The sequence below is a fragment of the Perca flavescens genome, chromosome 12, assembly GCF_004354835.1.
Source record: "Perca flavescens isolate YP-PL-M2 chromosome 12, PFLA_1.0, whole genome shotgun sequence".
In the NCBI taxonomy this organism is placed as follows: domain Eukaryota; kingdom Metazoa; phylum Chordata; class Actinopteri; order Perciformes; family Percidae; genus Perca; species Perca flavescens.
In genome coordinates this window covers 2475681-2497515 of record NC_041342.1, presented here as the reverse complement: position 1 = coordinate 2497515, position 21835 = coordinate 2475681, and the positions used below count along the sequence as shown (strand labels likewise).

Below are 21835 nucleotides of genomic sequence, written 5' to 3'. Positions count from 1 at the left end.
AAAATCATAGCAGCAGTTGCTGGTTGTATTTAGCTGCTACAGAGCTCCAGGACGCTGGCTACCAGCCGCAGTTGTTTAGCCACCAACAGGTGACTGTGAGCCAGCTACAGACGCCGCCAGATGACGGGCCTTTCAGTGGCCATGGTGGTGGAGTTTAGCCAGAAAAAGTGAGCGTCATGCGGCGATGACATTTAAATTTAGGCACCAAAACGACTTAACTAGTCTGGATTAAAACACTCCCGAGGAACGAAGAGCGTTTCCTGGGTCAAAGTATTTCGTTTTTGTCGCATAGTGAACTCCGCTTTCCTGCTTTAAAGCGCTGTGTTGACACCACGTTGTGCTATTTCATTATGGGATTATTTTTTTCACAAATCGCACCCTGAGTATGACTGATTCACCACCTGGATTTTTGCTTCCAAAGCAGATAAACTAGCTTAACAAACTACTGAACAATGACAGTAACATTCATGCATCTCCTAATCTAGCTCTAGCATGTAGCGGGTAGATAAGGAAAGCTGTGTTTGTCAGCAACATTCACGGTGCAAGATCCCAGAAAGTGATTCCATCTGCTCGCCGAGGAAATCAATGGACGTCTCCGTCTCATTTCCATCTCCTGCTGCTGCTGCTAACGCTATGCCTCCTCCAGTTGTTCTCTGAGGAGCAGCTTTGCTTTCAATTCATTTACCCACTAAGTGTACAGAGATTATCAGAGTCTTGGAATATCCCCTACACAGCATCTTTACAACGGATTTAATCAGACAGTCATCCTTGCAGCTGGAATCTATAACACTGCACACATTCAGAATTATCCAGGTAATGTTTAGGTGAATCTCTTGTTCTTTCAGATATGGATGCACCTTTGTATATCACAGCACATTTCACCACCCACACTTCATTGCACTTCATGTGTAGCCGACTTGAATGTTATGTAAATCTAATGAATTGGCTTCCAAACAGAACGTTAGCCGTGTGGAGGGATTTTGAGAAAGTTGGACCATCTGTGTTCTTCCATGGTACAGTTTTTCTAACAGGAGTCTGCGACCACACTGCAGAGCTTTGAGCTAAATGCTAACGTCTGCATGCTAACGTGCTCTGAATGACAATGCTAAAAGCTGATTTAGCAGGTGTAATTTTTAGATTGGTCATCATGCATTAAACACAAAGCACAGCTGAGGCTGATGATAATGTAATTAGTTTTACAGGTATTTGATCTTAAACTAAAGTGGACACATTTTGAACTGATGATGAGGCTAGATGAAAAGTCAGTGGAACAAGTTATTAGCATAGACATAAAATGGATAGAAAGAACATAGGACTGTTTGCCGCGGTCATTTGATTGGTACACAACAAAATGGCGTTTGTTGTTAGTTGTCATGGTGACAATACGCTCATCTGGCAATAGCAATGCGCTTTGGCTGAAACATTAAGTTCATTTAGCGGCTGGCCTCTTAACCTTACTACTCCACTGCTCGTTTGACCGTAACTGCAAAACGTCATCACCTCCGCAACTCTCCGGAAGTCATCTTATACGATAAAAATGGCTGCCGCTCTGACCATTCAGCATTGTTGATTGAAATGGAAATGGCCTTTCTATCCATTCTATTTCTATGGTTATTACAATTCATCCTCTGGGGACCAGGCATGTTTCTACAAATCCAGTCCAGTCATTGTTGTCCATGGCCATGAGGAGAGCAGAACATTTTATTTTCCTTGTCTGACTGACTTTAAAGTGATGGTAACACCTTGTTTTATCATTGAAACTCTGCTAAAGGGAAACAATAACTTCATGTAACCTATTTTTAAACAGTCACTTTATAAAAGCCAGCAGCAGTTTCCCTCTGCAGTGAGACCAGAGCACCTGGCATTGTGTTTCAGACAGTGACCTGATGTAGCTGATCACAGTGAGGCCTGCTGGCTCAGAGTCTGACACCACAAGTGGATAAAAAGCCCTGATAGTCTATTGATTGGAGATGAATGGCCTTTCACCAGGGACCTTAAGGATGAAAGAGAGATTTCCCTTTCTCCCTTTTTATCTTTTTTATTTCTCTCTTGCTTTCCACCCTCTTCTTTTTTTCAATTCACTTTCCATTCCTCATCCCTCTCTGTCTTTCCTATTCCTTTTCTCCACCTCCTCTCTTCCTTAATCTGAATTGTCCCTGTCCCTCTTCTGTACAGTCTGTGTTCTGTGTAGTCATTAGTTTCACTCTGTCTGCCGTCACATTTCCGTTTGCATTGCACTAAAAAAGTTATCAGTGACGCCACTGCAATTATGCTGTAACAGACTTGAAAATTATTATCCTACAGGAATCAATCATTGAAGATGGACTTAAACTTTAATTGGAACCTGTGAATTGGGACTGACTGTTTAACAACGGCCAACTAGTAGCATTGACTTCCATATTTAATTGTCGTCCGTGGTTTCTGAAAAGTTCCACTGTAAACTCCATCGCAGTAAAGACCTTTGCACACCAAGTCAGTACATTTTGTCCGAAATTGTTGCATGTTTAAAGGAAAACGCCGACTTATTGGGACTTTACCTTATTCAGCGTATCCCCCAGAGTTAGATAAGTCCATAGATACCCTTCTCATCTCCGTGCGTGTCGTAACTTTGTCTGACGCCCCTACCGCTAACCTAGCTTAGCACAGATCCTGGAGGTAACCGGTTCCATCTAGCCTACTGCTCCCAATATATGATAAATATACATACTGTGAACTATATTCTCAGAAGGTGAAGCACTGCTACTTGGGCGGAGTGAATAGCTCAACATCTGAAAAGCACTGTTGTTGCTCTCTGCTCCTCACCAAGGTGCTTCTCAGGTGCGGCGAGCAAATCACTTCACCCAAGTAGCAGTGCTTTGCCTTCTGAGAATATAGTTCCCAGTTTGTATACGGTTAGAAGATGGCTGTGTCTCATGTGACCTTGTTATTTGTACATGATGTGACCATACAAATCACAACATATAAATAGGAAGATGTTGGTGTTATTTTGTCACTTATTGGGAGCAGTAGGCTAGATGGAGCCGGTTACCTCCAGGATTTGTGCTAAGCTAGGCTAGCGGTGGTTGCGTCAGACAGAGTTACAACACACACGGAGATGAGAAGGGTATGTATGGACTTATCTAACTCTGGGGGATACGGTGAATAAGACAAAGTCCCAGTAAGTCGGCGTGTACCTTTAAGATTAGATTAGATTAGATAGACTTTATTGATCCCAAATTGGGAAATGTCAGTGCTACATAGGGTTGGGTACCGAAACTCGGTGCCAATAGGGAACCGGTGCGGACGTAAACGGTAGTAACGAGACCGAATAAGAACGAAAGTTTCGGTGCCTCATTTCGGTGCCTGACTTTACACTACACCTGACAGCATGTAACGTTAGCCTACCTTTAGCTAGCAGCTGGATTAATCACGGTTAAAATGCTGACAGCTAACGTTAAACAGTGTAAAGTGTGACTGTATTTCACTGTGGAGGACTTCTACAGCGGGATGTAACAGTCTGCTCTGCAGCGCAGCAGCTGCCGTTGTCGCAATTCATAGATATACAGTATGTTTATATGGTCGGAATTAAACAACACAGACGGTGCGTTCACTCGCAGCTTCCGTTGTCGGTATTAAACTACACAGACGGTGCGTTCACTTGCAGCTGCCGTTGTCGGAATTAAACAACACAGACGGTGCGTTCACTCGCAGCTGCCGTTGTCGGAATTAAACAACACAGACGGTGTGTTCACTTGCAGCTGCCATTGTCGGAATTAAACAACACAGATTCACTTAAAACAGGTAGCCTCGTGGTGCATTCACAGTAATTGTAAAATACCCGTTTCCCATCTGGGGTTCAACAGGAATTTACTGGTGAAATAAGTTATTGTTATAGTTATTACATTATTATTAAATCTTTAATTTTGACCATGGCCTTAGCAATAAACAAGTCACTGAGTGTTGTTTACTACCCTTATTTTTTTTCTTCTTATTTTTTTTTTTACTTTATTGAAAAGTAGCGGTTCAGGCACCGGCACCGTTTTAAAAGTATCGATTTAGTACCGGAATCGAAAAAAAAAACGATACCCAACCCTAGTGCTACAGCAGAAAAAGCTCATCCATGATAGATAACAGTTTGTTCAGTGACCTCCTCTCTACCATAGCTTCAAATGTCTCCTGTTTGCAGCCAATACCGGAGCCAGCCTTCTTAATCAGTTTGTTCAGTAAGAATTAAAGAATAAGAATAGGCTAAATATGACTTTACGCTCCCAGCAGAACGCGCCACAAACGACAAACAAAGTAAAGAATTGTGGCAGGTGATTGCAGAACAGCTTGGAATCGGGAATGGAATGATCGCAAAACAAAGGACGTACAAAAGATTAGACTGTTGTGATTGTGCTTTCGGCACCTAAACGATAGCTTGTTGCTAATGTCATTCATTCATTAGTTGTTGTTGGGACTAGTGCTGTCCTAGTGATGTAGTCAGACTACCACAAAACCATCCTCACTGCTTGACAACTGTCTCGTTTTGCAAATTATTTTTAGATATTCTTGAGCTTGCGATTCCATCACACCGTCCTTATCAGCAGATGTATCAAGTTGTCACAGATTTGTAGATAAAGACTTCTTTTCCATGTTGGCTTAAAAGTTGAGATTGAAAGGCCGTTCTGGACCTTGGGAACAGTTTCACCATGACAATTATCACCTGACTCTGCAGCTCCCCTCAACTTCTGTGGACTTTTTGAAATGAGCATTGCCACATGCAGGTTTCTGTGACAATCATGGAATCCACTTTTCGGACTTTTGTTTTGTGTCAGTTCTAGCTGATGAATATATTAAATATCTAAGACATATCAAGAACAGTTACCTTGAAACGTGTTTAATAATTTGTAATGCAAATTGTGCATTAAGGATCTTAGATAAGAAAAAACTAAGGTTTAGTCTAGCTAAAATAAAATATTCTGACTTTCTTGTGCCCTTTTGCAGTATGGCAATTAAAAAATTGTACATCTCTCCTGCTTCAGCGGCAGAGAAGCTGCAGTGTTTCCCAGCCTGCTGCTGCTGTCAGTGCTGCATTGAGCCCATTAACTTCCTGTTGGACTCTCTGTCAGACTGACATGTTATCAGGCTGCTGAAATTACCCTCCAGACTTTGTATTCTCATGCAAATGACCAGCGCTTATTCTGGACCGGGCACTTATATTAGCCTGTCTGTTACATGTCTTTCCAACTGCCTTTGCATTCCTTTAAACTGTCTGTCTGTCTGTCTGTCTGCCTCTTCATTTCCTTTCAGCCTCACTGTCTCTCCCTCTCTCTAACCCTGTCTGTCTCTCTGTAGCTGTCTGATGGAATATCAGTACATCCTTAGTCCGGATCAATGCAAGTACATTTCCAGGATAATTGCCTGACATCGCACCAGATGTCCCTCACCTTCCACTCTGTGTTATCGTTCTCAAACTCCGTTCTCTTCACGAAAAAACAACCTTCGAGCTAGCAAGCTACACACTGAAAATGTCAAGATTTGGATGGTGCAACAAGGCAGGCCTGCTTGGTTCTTTCGGGGGAATGATTGTAAAGATTTACAAATATGTTTATTGCATTTCCTCTCTAACTGGGACGTTTTGGGACTGATTGGTGGGATTGTTGTGGACAAAGTACACATGGAGATACACTGCTAAGAGGTAATGAGGTTTAAAGGTCCCATGACATGGTGCTCTTTGGATGCTTTTATATAGACCTTAGTGGTCCCCTAATACTGTATCTGAAGTCTCTTTTAAATAGACCTTAGTGGTCCCCTAATACTGTATCTGAAGTCTCTTTTATATAGGCCTTAGTGGTCCCCTAATACTGTATCTGAAGTCTCTTTTATATAGACCTTAATGGTCCCCTAATACTGTATCTGAAGTCTCTTTTATATAGACCTTAGTGGTCCCCTAATACTGTATCTAAAGTCTCTTTTATATAGGCTTTAGTGGTCCCCTAATACTGTATCTGAAGTCTCTTTTATATAGACCTTAGTGGTTCCCTAATACTGTATCTGAAGTCTCTTTTATATAGGCCTTAGTGGTCCCCTAATACTGTAGTTGAAGTCTCTTTTATATAGACCTTAGTGGTCCCCTAATACTGTATCTGAATTCTCTTTTATATAGACCTTAGTGGTCCCCTAATACTGTATCTGAAGTCTCTTTTATATAGACCTTAGTGGTCCCCTAATACTGTATCTGAAGTCTCTTTTATATAGACCTTAGTGGTCCCCTAATACTGTATCTGAAGTCTCTTTTATATAGACCTTAGTGGTCCCCTAATACTGTATCTGAAGTCTCTTTTATATAGACCTTAGTGGTCCCCTAATACTGTATCTGAAGTCTCTTTTTTATAGACCTTAGTGGTCCCCTAATACTGTATCTGAGATCTCTTTTATATAGACCTTAGTGGTCCCCTAATACTGTATCTGAAGTCTCTTTTATATAGACCTTAGTGGTCCCCTAATACTGTATCTGAAGTCTCTTTTATATAGACCTTAGTGGTCCCCTAATACTGTATCTGAAGTCTCTTTCCCGAAATTCAGCCTTGGTGCAGAATTACAGCCACTAGAGCCAGTCCCACAATGATCTTTCCTTAGGATGTGCCATTTCTGTGTCTTTAGCTATTGAGGAGGAAAAAAGGGGGGGGGGCAAGGTGGAAGGTGGAGGTGTGGCCTTGACCAATTGCCACTTTGCTCGTTTGAAACCCATGATGTCTCTCTCTCATGGGTAGGCCAAATTCTCTGGGCGGGCAAATCAGTGAAAGGGGAGGTAACCTTGCTCCTTATGACCTCATAAGGAGAAGATTCCTGATTGGCCCATCTGAGCTTTCATTTTCTCAAAGGCAGAGCAGGATACCCAGGGCTCGGTTTACACCTATCTCCATTTCTAGCCACTGGGGGACCATAAGCAGGCAGGGGGAACTCATATCAATGTTAAAAAACTTCATAAAGTGACATTTTCATGCCATGGGACCTTTAACCATGTATAAAGCTAATTTAAATATCTCACGTTACTGCACTGTGTCAACAATGACCTTAATTTCATTTTGGATGTGGCGGTTTTCTTTTACGAGGTGCAAATCTTCCACCAAAACAAGTTCCTTCCTGAGACTATTTAGCAGAGTCACCATTGCTGCATCCGGAGCTTAGCGTTGCCCAAGACGATTGTGATTGGTTTAAAGAAATGCAAACAACCCAGAGCGTTTTGTTTTGTCCTATCCCAGAATGTATGTGTGGGGGAGCCAGATTTTACTCCACAGCGCTGTGGAGATAGGGCTGGCAATCCGAGACTAGTACATTCTTAATGATGAAACAGTCGTGTGTTACCATTTCATCCATCCATCTGCTCCAGGTAGCCAGAAGCAGCCAGGCCCAGCCAGGCTGTCAGGGGCGTGCTGTACTTGGCTACTTATTTCATAATTAATCTGAGAAAAAGACGACACTCACACTCAGCCAGCTAATTCCGAAAACATATTTTCCTCTGTGTTTTGTCCCTCCATCCTCACTAATCCTCATTTTTCACACTCCGATATGAAGCTCTGCAAACATGCTCTCCAGAATGGATGGAAATGAACAGGCATTTCGGTGTCGTGTTCTTATTAGTACATAGAATTCGGTGATGTGTTATTATTTAGACCTGTGCTTTTTCTGCTTTTACTCGTCAAAATGTCTGCCATATATTTACTGACGGGACCCGGCAGGGACCCGACGGGACCCGACGGGACCCGACGGGACCCAACGGGACCCAACGGTTTCGGTCTTCGTTCCTACCATTTCACACAGTTTCGGGCCGGGCTCTGGCTTGCGCTCCGGGTTGCGCTCCGGGTTGCGGTCAGGTGATGCGTTTTGATTAGCCTCTGGAGGACTTGGACTTTGTTCCAACTTCCAAGTGGTCTATAGCCGACATTAGTCATGAATAAATGAGGTAAAAAAATGTATAAATGACTCATTCTTGACAAAAGGCAAAAGAGCTGTGTGTGTGCGTGCATTTGAATAATGTTGGGCTGTAAACGAGGTTCAGGCTTTTAACAAGCTGTCAATCAAAATGTACTTGTCTGGCTCGGGCCTTGTCGGTCCAAACTTTTAAGGCCCGATTGCAGATCTGCAACTGACGTCTAAGCAGCCACAGCATTTTCAAACATCTGCGTGGGTGTATAGAACCTTTAAGATCTAATGGCTTTAGTGTAGACGTAGTCTCATCATTCTTTCTGTGGTATCGTCGCTGTCATGGCTGTTACAGCTTAATGTGCCGTATCTGAGGGATGCTTGTGAAGTGAAGAGATGACACACCATACTGTTGTGTTTTTGTTTGTTTAAAATCCATTTCATTTCAGTGTCGGTTATTGGATCTTTAGCTTCTAATGGTATACTTTTGATTTATCAACAGTGTTTGAAATGTCTTTAGTTTTAGCTTAAGTTTAGACTATTTATAGATAGAACAGTAACAGTAAGATAGAATTAGAATTTTTATTTTAGAATAATATACCTGTTTGAACCCTCTCAGCCCGAGCTTGTCATATACGACAAAAAACAGCATTCCTGCCTTCTCTACAAATTTACAGTATGTCCTCTGTACCTCTAATTTCTGTTAATACAAAAAATCTAAATAGGGAAAAAAACCTGTGACAAATCATTACAGAAAATTCCTTCATAATAACACAGTATATCAGCCCGTATTTCTACGCGCTTTTCTAACCGCGCTCTGACCTATCTGACGTCTCTGTTAACAGCAAGCAGCAACGTGTATTCCATTTGCCCAGTTTTCCCAGGCTTAGTAGTTTTTCAGGGGATTACCTCACAAACTCTGGGCTAACCCTGTTCCAGAGAAGGCCAGCAACCCCTAGGCTAAAGTCGTGTAGTGGAATGTGAAAAGGTAGCTTTTCGTCACTATTCCCTGATCCTCTGTCTGGCCATCCGAGCACTGATGTCACACTCCTGACCTCCATTATTCTTTACTTCTCTCAATGCTTGGTTGGATCGTGTCTCGACAGACACTGGGAGAGAGAAACCGTGGCGATCTCTTTGATTTAAAGTGACAGCCATGACAGAAAGCGTTCAGACCATCAGTTCACCTCAATTACAATAGTTTGACTTATACGAACAGGGTGGACACAGTAAATCTTTGTAACGCCTCTCTGTGTCTGAGCTGTTTCCCTCTGACTATAATCTGCGTGAGTAAAGGTCAGAGTGTCTGCTCTTTTCTGTTCTCCTGTCACTGGAAACTTCTGTTAGTCAAGTGCTCATTAGCTTTGCCATTTAGCGCTTTAAAGATCAGGCTCCAACAGCCGCCAGACCGACACCGATTCTTTTTCACAGCTGAGCTTTTCTCCTCTGCCTGCCACCACACATTTCTGACTCTCAACAAAAGCTGTCAGAGTTGCAACTGTTGCCCTTTTGAGCTTACATGACACTCAGGGTGAGAATATATGCTGTAATATAACTATATGAAAAACTATAAGGTCTACCCGGCCCGTCATTGTGGACTGAAAGAAAGAGGCTGCACTACTGTAGAAACAAAGCAGAGAAAGGCTGCGCAGCTCGCAGGAAGAGGGGGTAGACTTAATCAACTTTCAAATCTTAATTATTCCTTATATTCTGCATGTCAGCAGCTTGATAAAGCCCCAATCCAACAAACATGGCGCAATATGGAAAATTAGCACGGGGCATGACAATTTGTGGTTTTATCCACATGTAGTATGCAGTGTGTCATGGAAAACATCAGCTGCTGCATTTATCACGTTGTCTGTGATTCAGACTGCACGGTTGTTGACATTCTACTGGCACCCCCTGCACAAATTAAAAAAGACATTCACTGCACCTGTAAAGCCAACTTGTAGTCTGACTTGTCTCTTAGCCAAATCACAGGGGGAATTTAATGTGACATAATCCCCTAATCTGAAATCTGTCCCAAAGTGACCATCTGGAAGACATGGTGTGTAAAATAGACTTTATGTTGTTGAGGATTTGGCTACAAATATAGATTGTGGAGATAGGGTTGGAAGAGAAGAGAACTGCATTGTCTCTCTTAAAGGGACTGGACTCAACAAAAGAACATGTGCCATGTAAAGATATATGTGGGAGTATGGCGTCCGGAGCAGAGGATGAAGTTACACTCCCTCTGTGTGTGTTGTATGCAGTATGAGCATCTCTCTTCTTTGTTTTGATAGACGGTCTGGCTGCCAGTGCATGTGTATGGTGTCAGGATTATGTCATGTATAAAACATTACTCTTTGCACACCAATGCAACAATTGTGAGTTGTACAGGCAGCTGGGAGCAGGAAACAACACGTAGGGAGAGGGGGAAAAATGGCACCCGTGCGTATAAAACTAAGCAGCACAGAGCACAGAGCAGCCACCACGCGCCCCGAGTGTCTGCTTTGCACGCTCTCGCAGGTCAACTCTGCTCGCAAAGGGTCTTTTGACATTTTGGGGTGGAAACCCGAGGAGGCACTGGCCCTCCTTACCTAACCCTTACCCACATGGAGCTCATTAGTTTACCTAGATTGACAGCTATCATTACAGGAAGCTCGGAGTCCCGGCTGAAGAACAGTTTTTCTGTCTTTAGCGCAAGTTAGCAGCATGAATAAAGGAATGTATAAGTGTCTCTCATCCTTTCTGTTGTTGGGATATGTGCGCGTGTGTGTATGTGCATAGGAAAATACTTTGTTACTAAGTTTTGGCCTGACACACACACACACGTACGCACGCACGCACACACACACACATTATTGCATATTGCATCAAAGTCCCTTGTTGATGCTGTTTTGCGTCAGAAAGGATACTGAAATAGTACACATTGCTTCAATAATTCAACTCTAATCGATCGCTTTTTTATTTTCTGTAGAACGACATCTCCACCTGATGACCCAAGGCACAACCAATCAATATGTTACAACACAGACTCCTTCATTGATGAGATTTAATATGTGGGAGAGTACACGCTGTAAAACAAGGCTACTGTAAAACAAATCAATGCTTGGCACCACATTTCTGTTCATGGGAAATGATAAACCTGAGTTTTCCAAAAGATATTCCCTCATGGGACGGGAGCACGGTGTAACATGTCGCCTCAGAGGGTCCCAGAGGTGTTCAGTTGGGTTGAGATCAGGTGTCTGTGAAGGCTGAAGCATTTGATTCACGTTATTTTCATACTCATCAACTCGTTTAGTTCCCTGTATGCATGTGCTATGTTGTCAATCCATTTATTTATTCAGGTTTTTCCCTTTATTTGTCACCCGTCGATATATTTACAGCATACAATATCTTCATTGGCTGTGATTATGCTGGACTTTAATAAAATGGTCTAAAAGCATTATAGTTTGGAAACATGCAGTCATTGTATGTCAGAATATTGGAAAACTATTTCAGTTGAATTTATTGGAAAGTTGAAGTATGGTTTAAGGCACACGCTACAGAAGAAGCAATGTTTAAAATGATTTCATAACATTGTGAGACCACTTTTGTGTTCATATTTTATTTATTTTTTACAGATATGTGGGCGCAGATTGTTTTACAAAATGCTGATTGTACTGCATGTTTTCATTTCACAAATGAATAGACATTATGCACGTTTCTCAGATAGATATTAAAAATTTAAAAAACACATTCCTGATGCCACTGTGGGTCACAGAGCAAATACGAGTGATTTAAATTCATCAGGAAAGTTCCAAAAGTATGATTTATATCCCATTATAGCTTCAAAATAGATTTGAAGGTTTTTGCTTTGGTTCAATCAACATATTTTTCATTCGGCTTTCATAACAAAAAAAGTGGGATTCCAGTTCAGAATGAAAGGTCAAGCAATGCAATTCATTTTCTCAGCATCTACCAAAAGCCTATTCCATCTGCTCCCAGGTGGAAATCTAATAAATGATTAATGTATGCTGCTTTCCCTCCCTCTGGCCCTGCAGGCGCTGGAGGCTGGTCTCCTCACACCTCAGACAGGTACCAGTGGCTGGAGGTGGACCTGGGCCAGCGGACCACCATCACCGCTGTCGCTACGCAGGGCCGCTACGGCAGCTCTGATTGGCTGTCGTCGTACCTGCTGATGTTCAGCGACACGGGACACAACTGGAAGCAGCACAGACGGGAGGACAGCATAGGGGTGAGTCCATACTGCAGGAAACACTTCCATCAGAGCTGCACCACACTGCATATCGTCGCTGTCGGGCAGAAACCTTGGATCTCCATGTAAGGGACAAAGCAGTGAGGCAATGAGGAGAACAGGAGTTTTTGTTGAAAAGAGGGTTTTTCATTCACCCAAACAATGAAAACAATATGAACCAAGAACATAATATCTAGGCCTATAACAGAGGTCAACAAAATATAACTTTACTCAAAAATAGTACCAACAAACTGAAGTGATTGAAACAAAAGGGGACATCCAAACTGGCTTTTCCAAACATAATTACACAACAAGGGGGTAACCAAGATGGACATTACTACAAATAATGCAAAGATAACCAAACTTAACCTAAATCCCCCCTCCGACATGGTAGCAGATGGTACGGCCCAATTGGCAGGCCATGGGATATAACATTAGGCTTGTTGGAGATGAGCCAGGTCTGCGCAGAATCGATCACTGGCGATCACCGCCCAAGGCATGCCGCTTAGATTTGTGTCCAACTTGATCCCGACTTGCTCTGGCGTCACGCACACGTGGGCAACGATAATCTCACGAGATCGAGGCGGCCGCAGGTTTGAGAGCCAGGCGCTGCGGTTGATCTCCACTGACTGCAAGCCCAGGCGGGCCAAGGGCATGATGGGAAACGCCTGTCTCGCAGCGGATTGGTTCAGAATTGACTCTACATGATGACGTTTTATATAAACTTGTCATTGTTTTTGAACTGGAGGGATTCTAATTGCTGTTTGTCTGATTTAAAGGCTTATTGTGTACAGAACACATGTTGTCTGGCTGATGGTGATTTTTAGAAGTCAGTGAGACTAAGGATTAGACGGAAACGACCTGAAGAGAAAACGCAAAAGTGTGTGAAATTCAATGTAGTATGCACACCAGACAGCTAGGTGGTAGTGTGAAGCACTGCCACACAACACCACCAAGTCCGCGCGCCTGCGTAGAACCTTCCTTCTACTTCTCCTTGTAGCGTGAAACCAAAACAAGGTGAAACGAACCACAAAAGCTGACAATTTTGTCTGGACAGACGAGGAGGTGGCACAACAGGGAGATGGACCACATGCAACATGTTATTAAATCGGAATCGAACCTAACAGGATGTGAGTGTTTCTGTAACTTCCTGTTCAGCCTGAAGGCTGCTGAAAACGGCTAGAGCTCCTCGGCTCTGATTGGTCGTTTTCCTGCCATTAGGAGCACCACCAGGAGGAGGCAGACGACCGTGACTTTTTTTCACAGATTATCTGTCTCATACTCTCAGGATTTAGTAACAGTTTGAGCAAATATGACAAAAAGTAATTTTTTATGAAGGTTACCAACTGTAGCTTTAACAGAATGGGTTTTTTTAACCTGTGTGGTGTGGCCTTGGCCATCACCCTCCACATTTAGTCATTTCAATTGTTTTTTTTATAAATCATGAAACGCCACTGGTCACCTTTTACATCTGTCTGTGGGTTTCACATATATTTTTAACAGTGACGAGACAATTTTGTCTGACTTTGAAAAATGTAAATAGCTCAATGAAATGTTTTCAAAGTTCAAATTTTTCAAATTTAAATTTTCTTTTCTTCATTTCCTGAAAAGCAACAGTTTTGGACACGAGGTTTTTGCCCGACAGCGACCACATGCGTGTTCTGTCCATCCCTTTATTTTCGTGGCTACGCTTCAGTTCTTTTGGTCTTGAATAGACTCTATTTCCTCTCAGGGATCAATAAACATCATGGTTTTTTGTTTTGTGTGATTCACATGAAGTGATGGAGTGTCAAGCAGCGCTACGTGGCTCCGTCTACCCTGCAGATAAACGAGTCATCATCAGTTTATCTCTTCATTTATAATGCATGAACCGAGGTGAAAGCTCCGCTGACTCGGCAGACCCGTTGACAAATCACTTCAGCTGCGGATCACGAACACAGGCGCAGTCAAGTGGCACAATTTTGTTTCATTTATTTATTTTTGTCTGGTACTTGGTGTCACTTCTCTCTCTCTCTCTCTCTCTCTTTCTTTCTCTCTCTCTGACTTTTTTGCGGGGTAAACATGTTGATTTCATCCATCGTTGCTACTGACGGCACAAATGTTTGAAAGATGTTAAAGAACGGGATCAGAGACAAAGTGACACACACACCATCGTTCCCCATCTGTTGGGTGGCACCAATAATTTTGATGGGAAACTCTACTCATAGTTATTACATTATTATTACTATTATAAAGAAATATAAGACAAGTATATTACTCATACATACACACACTGTATGCAAGCTTTGTTATCAGATGGGGAACCCATGCATGATTGGATTTCTTGCAAACACATTGCAAAACATACGCAGTTTTTGAATAATTAATTTTTCATAATGTTTTTGAAAAATTATAGAAACGTCAAATGTACTTGAATATTTCAAAACTCATATACAGTTAAATTAGTCGCTATAAGTGTTGCAGCAGCCTTTAATTTGGGTTTACAACTTGTATTTGCATGTGAATAGACAAATCGTCTGACTACGTAGACAAATATTTTCTTTGCACAATCAAGTTTAAATGTATTTTTCTCATACAGAAGCAGTTTACAGTGCGCTACACATTCAAACTTTCTACAGGAGGAAAGCTCTTGAGTTTGCTCACATGTTGACCTGACACTGAGAACCTTTCTGAGTACTTTACTGGCTGAGACATGAAGACATTTAAGTCACATCCAACCAGTGAGATTTATAAACCTGCCTGTTTTCCCAGTGAAAAGCATCCAGTCAGAGCTCTGTCCTTTATCTCCAACCTGTTCTCACTTGGTCAGTGTCTCTCAGCGTCAGATACCGACACAAAAATCACCCTTTAGCGGCTGTATGGAACGCACCGGGCAGAGCAGCAGCAGAGCAGCAGCAGAGCAGCAGCAGAGCAGCAGCACCGCAGCGCTGTAGATGACTAAGTATTAAGAGCGAAGAGAGGACCGGGGTCCTTGTCCCGTATGTCACTGAAACGTACATTTTATAACCCCACCCACCATCTTTTCCTAAACCTACAGTAACTGTCCTGTTCTTTCAGTCAGTCAGTGCGTCCCGACCCAGATCGTCAAAAAGTGTCCCAACCAAGCGCATGTATATCAAACGCCAAAGGCACCTCACCAAGCGTCGCTTTTTGACGCTCTGGGAGTGAGAATGTGTTGTTATCCCGTGTACCGCCAACGCCTTTACTTTTACCTGAGTATAATCTTTAGCAATGGTGTTTCTGCATTAGCAGGGCATTTTAGAACTTTTCCCACCACTGATCACGTGTATCAACGTGGCAGAAACACGGCCCAACATAGCGGTGAAAGTGAAAACGCTCAGCTGTTCTGTGTAAAGCTGATTCATGAAGGAATCACTGAGAGGCATCACCTCCCACCTCCTGGTACACAGCACTCTTCTTCAGCGTTCTCCCATCCCGTTGGACTTGTATTTGTATATTGTATTTGTCCTGCTGTGGTGATGCTACGTGGCTCAGTATGCAGACACAGGAATACTATGTAGTTCTATTTGTGTAGAAAGCAAACCCAGTGAAGAATCCTGTGAGCACAGAGTAGTCTATATCGACGACGTTTCATTTCTGGGATAGTTCCGGTGCCGCAGGAAATTCCGCCGGATTCGACAGATATCCGTCGCCTTCCTCTTTCTTTGTGTTGGCGTTCTAACCTCCGGTGGATTTGTGAGGACTATGGTTAACTGCTCCTCAGATCTCTGCAGGGTAAATCCAGACAGCTAGCTAGACTATCTGTCCAATCAGAGTTTTCTGTTACACGACTAAAACTACTTTTGAACGTACACGTTCCACCAAAACAAGTTCCTTCCTGAGGCTATTTTGCAGAAGCACCGTTCTCCCTTTTCGGAGCTTAGCGCCACCCAAGACGATTGTGATTGGTTTAAAGGAATAAGCCTCCGTTTGTTGAAATAGGGCTAACATGCTAACCGGCAACATAGGATTCCATTCACTACGCTAAGCTAACTATCGGCGGTGCTGCCGGTGTTGCACCGGACTAAAACAATGCATGAGGGAGGGAGACCGTGATAAGCCCTATTTCAACAAACGGTGGCGTATCCCTTTAATAAGAAAAGCCAATAAACCAGAGCATGTTTTTCTCCCATCCCGGAATGCTGTGTGGACTAGCCAGACCCTCTTCCGCAGCGCTGTGGAGGAAGATCTGGCAAAGACTAGCACAGAGAGGCAGTTCACCCGAATGTTCCCAGTGAGCCTTATACAACGTGTGGGTATTACACACCGTGAACATGGACATTTGTCCAGCGTAAAGCCACGTGTTCCAGCGGTGCAGAGAGAAGCTTTTGATTAGAAGTCGCGCCGAGGCAATTTCCTCACATGGAGAGAATCCAGCTAATCTGAGCACCGAGGATCGTCTCGGAGGGAGAGCAGAGAACGACTTCTCACAGCATAAAAACATTTTGATCTGACGCTCTGCATTAAACTGAGCACGATGCCACGAATGTCACATTTCAAAATGTTTCCCAGCGTCCATTCGTCAGCCGAGCTTACCGAGTCCGTCAGAGGAGAAAGTTGAAGGCAGAGCTGATCAACCACAACACATTTTATACTCTTCTTCTGCTTTCAGCGTAGAGGCCTGAAGACCCGGAGAGAAATATGCTGTTTTCTCTTTTCCTCTTTCTCTTGTTCCTCTTTTTTTTTTTCTTCTTCTTCTTCTTCCAGAAGCCTGTGGGTGCTTTTTAGCAACAGTCTTCTTCCAGAAGCCTGTGGGTGCTTGGAAATATAGCAATCCATCTTTTCTTTATAGTCTCTCTCCTCTTTTTTGGTTTATTTCCTCCTGTCTGGAGGGCTGGGGGTGAGGACACGAGTGATCATCTTTTTTTAAACTTTTTCCCGTTCTTCTCAAATTTCCTCTCTCCCTTTTTATTTCCTCTCCTCATTTTCTGCTGCTTATCTCCCTCTTACTCTCACCATGTGATTTTCTTTTCCTTTCATTTTGTCCCTCTGGCCTTTCCCTTTGATACTCTTTACTGTATCTCCTCCTTTCTTTTGTCATCCTTTCTTTTTTTATCATTTATTCATTTAACACTTAAAATGTGTACTTGCTCTTGTGGCCGTGTGAATAATGACTGTTGGGACTGTGAGTTAGAAGAAAAGTGTAATAGCATGACGTTGTTAAAACACCACAAATTCTGAAAACGGATTTTTGCAAGCTCCCAAAACTTGTTATTAAAACATCCATGTAATCTACAGCGGGCACAACTGGACCAGCATTTCATGTGGAGCAAACTCTAGTTAGTTTTTTTATTGCCTGAACACAGTTTTCAAAACTCTACACATTTATCCCATCACTTTAATATTATTCAAATGTTGTTATTGGGTTTTGAATTGTAAACACTTATAAAACAATTAACAAGTCCCCAAACAGCAACCCCAACATATACAATAATAAAATGACAATACAGTTTTTCACGATCGCTATGACACTTTTTTCAATACTTTTAACAACTTTCCTAAACTCTTAACACAGCACAACATCCGCCTGTGTATGCTATACAATTAACACATTTCTCGTTGCTTTTACACAAAATGCATACAGTTAACACAAATTTGAAATGCTTGAAATGCTTCACACAAGCTCCACCAAAACCAAAACAATGGATCTTTACTGCCAAATTTCCAAATGCTTTCACACTGTATGTCAGAACAGATAACATCATGTTCTAAACCTAACTTATAGGCTAAAGTCAAAGTGAACAGCTGTTCAAATTGTAAATTGAAACACAAATATATAACCTGCATTTTATACACGCATTTATTGAGAAACAGCTGATTGAAGTTATGCAAATAGATCAATCACAGCTGATTCCCTTCTAGGAAACACACTCAGGTGTTGAGGTTCTTTCAATCACATGATAGTACATACAGTAAAAGAGGACCTGTTTGAACAATATACTTTAGATGAACACAGAAAATAAGAAAAATGCCTTCAGGAGGGAGAGGAAGAGGAGTACCAGGACAATTCTGTTTCTGTCTCCTTTTTTTCATAAACCGTACATTCTATAAAGCTACTCTGAGATGGGTCAATCTTTTTTTGTATTGAATCTCTGCAGCAAAAGAAACAAAATGGTGGCCGGATTGGTTCAGTGGGTAGAGCAGGCGCACATATACTTGGAGTGTTATGCCCTGACGCAGAGGTCCAGGGTTCAGATCCGACTTGTGATGATTTCCTGCATGTTTTCCCCCTCTCTCCCCTTTCTCAACTAGCTATCCTGTCGAATAAAGGCGGAAAAGCCCCAAAAATAATCTTTAAAAAAACTTTACTAAACCCAACAAAACAAAAATGTAGAGAGGCTTCAAGAGAAACTGCAGTGTAAAACACAATCTATGATCAATACAATCACTATTGTCGGTTGTATAAGGGCAAACCTGACTGACACATTTAAAATAATGCAGTTGCTGTAATTCTATGGGATGTTAGTGTGTTGTATGACATTGTGCTATGATTGACAACAGAACATGTGACAGAATTATTTGATTTTCAGACATGATTGCATTGTTTTGGCAAACACAGTGTATTGTGTTAGTGAATTATTGTATTTTGAAAATCAGTGTTGGAGTTTAATTTACAATGTGTGATTTTGAGCATGAAATTAACTGTTTTGCCAATTGTGTGTTGTAGGTGTGTTGGTGCGTTAAGAGTTTAGGAAAGTTGTTAAAAGTATTGAAAAAATTGTCATAGCGATCGTGAAAAACTGTAATAACACAAAAACAAACGTACTTTAAGAAAAAAAAAAAAAAGGGTCATGTTACAGAGCCTGTGAATCAATTATCTCCCAGTGTTTCCAGCAGGAAATTGTAAATTTAAATAATCCAGAAATGGCTGCCAGACCTTATAAAATCTCTGGGTTGAACCCCTGATCGTGTGTTTCAACTTCTCAAGTTTCAAGTGTGCCATTACACCCTCAACCCAGCGCCTGTGTGTGGGAGGCATATCTGACTTCCAATTACACAAAATAAGACGTCTGGCCAATAGAGATGAAAACTAAATAGCGTCTGATTGTGCCCCAGATATCGCCATCCCAGCAGGGGTCACACCAAATATTGCAATTTCAGGAGCAGGGCTTATCTCTCTGTCACAGATGCAAGAAAAAGTGTCAAAAATTAAAGACCAAAATTGTATCAACTTTGGGCAAGCCCAGAACATATGATAGAGGGTAGCCGGAGCCTGGCAGCATCGGGAGCAAGTTGGATCGACATCTGGATATATCCTGGCAAGCCTACTCCTAGATAGATGAAGCCTGTGGAGCACCTTAAACTGAAGCAAACCCTGTCTGATACAAATTGAAGTTGAATGTATTCTCTTAATTGCATCCATCCCTAATATGACTAAGTGACGGCAAGGCGATCATCTGGATATCCTCATATAATCTGCTCACTCCTCCTCTTTGATTTAGATCCCCCTACAACCACTCATCTATCCAGTCATTTGGCAAGAGTAACGGAAAGGAAGGGAAATGTTTCCGAACTGGGGATATTATACCCAGTTACCAGCCGCTCGAACGACATGAACACACCATCCTTCACCCGTTTCAGACCATTCCTGAACCATAACTTAAATGCTGTATCCATGAGTGAGGGTGGAAAGAGTGCGTTGGCTGAGATTGGGAGAGAGGGCATACCCTGTCTTTGTTTGAAGTGGGTCCTGAATTGGGACCAGGATTATTTGTGAGGCGCTGCTTACTGAGTGGCAATGGCGCACATACTAAAGAAGGTAGGAAGTGAGTGGAATGTTGTTCCATTTCAACCCATACAGGTCCACCCCCCTTGTAAGACGCAGAGACCCAGTATATCAGTTTATAAATATTATCTGCTCAGTAATATTGTAAAACATTCGGCAGCGCTAAGCCTCCCGCCTCTTTCTGTTTCTCAAGATGTGCCCTCCTTATTCGTGGGATGGTCTTATTCCAGATAAAAGGTAGATATAGATTTATCTAGCTCTCTGAAAAAAAGACTTTGGGATAAAAACCGGTATTGTATGAAACAAGAATAAGACCTTGCCAGCAAGCGATATAGGCAGCGCTGACCAACGGATAATGTCCTGTTTGGCCCTTCCCAGGGCTAGTTTAAAGTTATGCTTGAATAAATCTCTGTATTTGCTGGTTGAAATGTCAAGATAGGTAAAAGTGTTACGAGCTTCTTTTAGTTGATATGCCTCAAAAGACATCTGTCGAGCCTGGTCGTTACTGTATTTCTGAATTGCTAAAACACTTTTGAATGTTTCTCTCGCTTTTTCAAAACCTTAAACACAAATCACCAAACTTAAGCTACACTGTCAAAACCTTTGTCTTGTCTTGCTATATCAAACAATTGCTTCAGAACTACAGTACAGGCCAAAAGTTTGGACACACCTTCTCATTCAATGCGCTTCCTTTTTATTTTCATGACTATTTACATTGTAGATTCTCACTAAAGGCATTAAAACTATGAATGAACACATATGGAATTATATACTTAACAAAAAAAGTGTGAAATAACTGAAAACATGTCTTATATTTTAGATTCTTCAAAGTAGCCACCCTTTGCTTTTTTATTAATAAGGGAAATAATTCCACTAATTAACCCTGACAAGGCACACCTGTGAAGGTAAAACCATTTCAGGTGACTACCTCATGAAGCTCATTGAGAGAACACCAAGGGTTTGCAGAGGTATCAAAAAAAGCAAAGGGTGGCTACTTTGAAGAATCTAAAATATAAGACATGTTTTCAGTTATTTCACACTTTTTTGTTAAGTACATAATTCCATATGTGTTCATTCAAAGTTTTGATGCCTTCAGTGAGAATCTACAATGTAAATAGTCACAAAAATAAAGAAACACATTGAATGACAAGGTCTGTCCAAACTTTTGGCCTGTACTGTATGTTGTTATCTTTACCCAAAACCAAACACTGTTTTCAGATAACACATCCAGCTAATGCATAAACACTACACAGCAGTCATTACACACTACAGAGATAAATTCAAAACACTGCACTCAGGGCAGAGCAGGGGAAAAATTATATTTATTATGAAGTACTTGCACAATCCTGCACACATAAATGTAGTCGCAAACAAAATATGCAGCAGATCAATAGCAAGCAATGTCTTGGAATCATTCTGCCTCAGCATCATCCCTCTGGGCATGGTCAGGCCACAGGACCTCATCAACGTCACAGCCAATCCTGTCCCTCGCTAAACAACGGGGAAAGAATCCTTTAATGTGCCGAATCCAACCTTGAATCGCTTCCACTCCAGTGTTGTCACATGCTGTATCCATTGACTGAATGAGATTTTCCTGTGCATAAGGATTTCTGTCATAGACCTTCCACCTCCATGCAGAAAAAAAAATTCTTCAATGGGATTAAGGAAGGGCAAGTATGGTGGGAGGCACACATTTATAAAACGTGGGTTATTTTCAAACCGCTCACGAATTCTAGGACCACGGTGAAAGTTCACATTGTCCCAGATTACCACATACATGGGATGCTCTGCCTGCTCATCACCTCTCTGTTCACGTCTCAGTAGTGCTTCCTGTAGAGCATACAGAAATGTTATAAAATGGGCGGTGTTGTAAGGCCCTAGAGTTACATGGCGGTGAATAACCCCGTAGCTGCTGATGGCCGCACGTATGGTCACGTTGCCACCACGCTGCCCTGGCAACTCTACAATGGCACGTTGACCAATAATGTTGCGGCCTCTCCTTC

The 21835-nt window shown here is 42.1% G+C and overlaps 1 pseudogene; it reads left to right on the top strand.

Annotated features, from left to right (window-relative positions):
* The window catches only part of LOC114564962 (contactin-associated protein-like 4), a 177860-nt pseudogene that overhangs the window by 39423 nt on the left and 116602 nt on the right, over positions 1–21835 (top strand).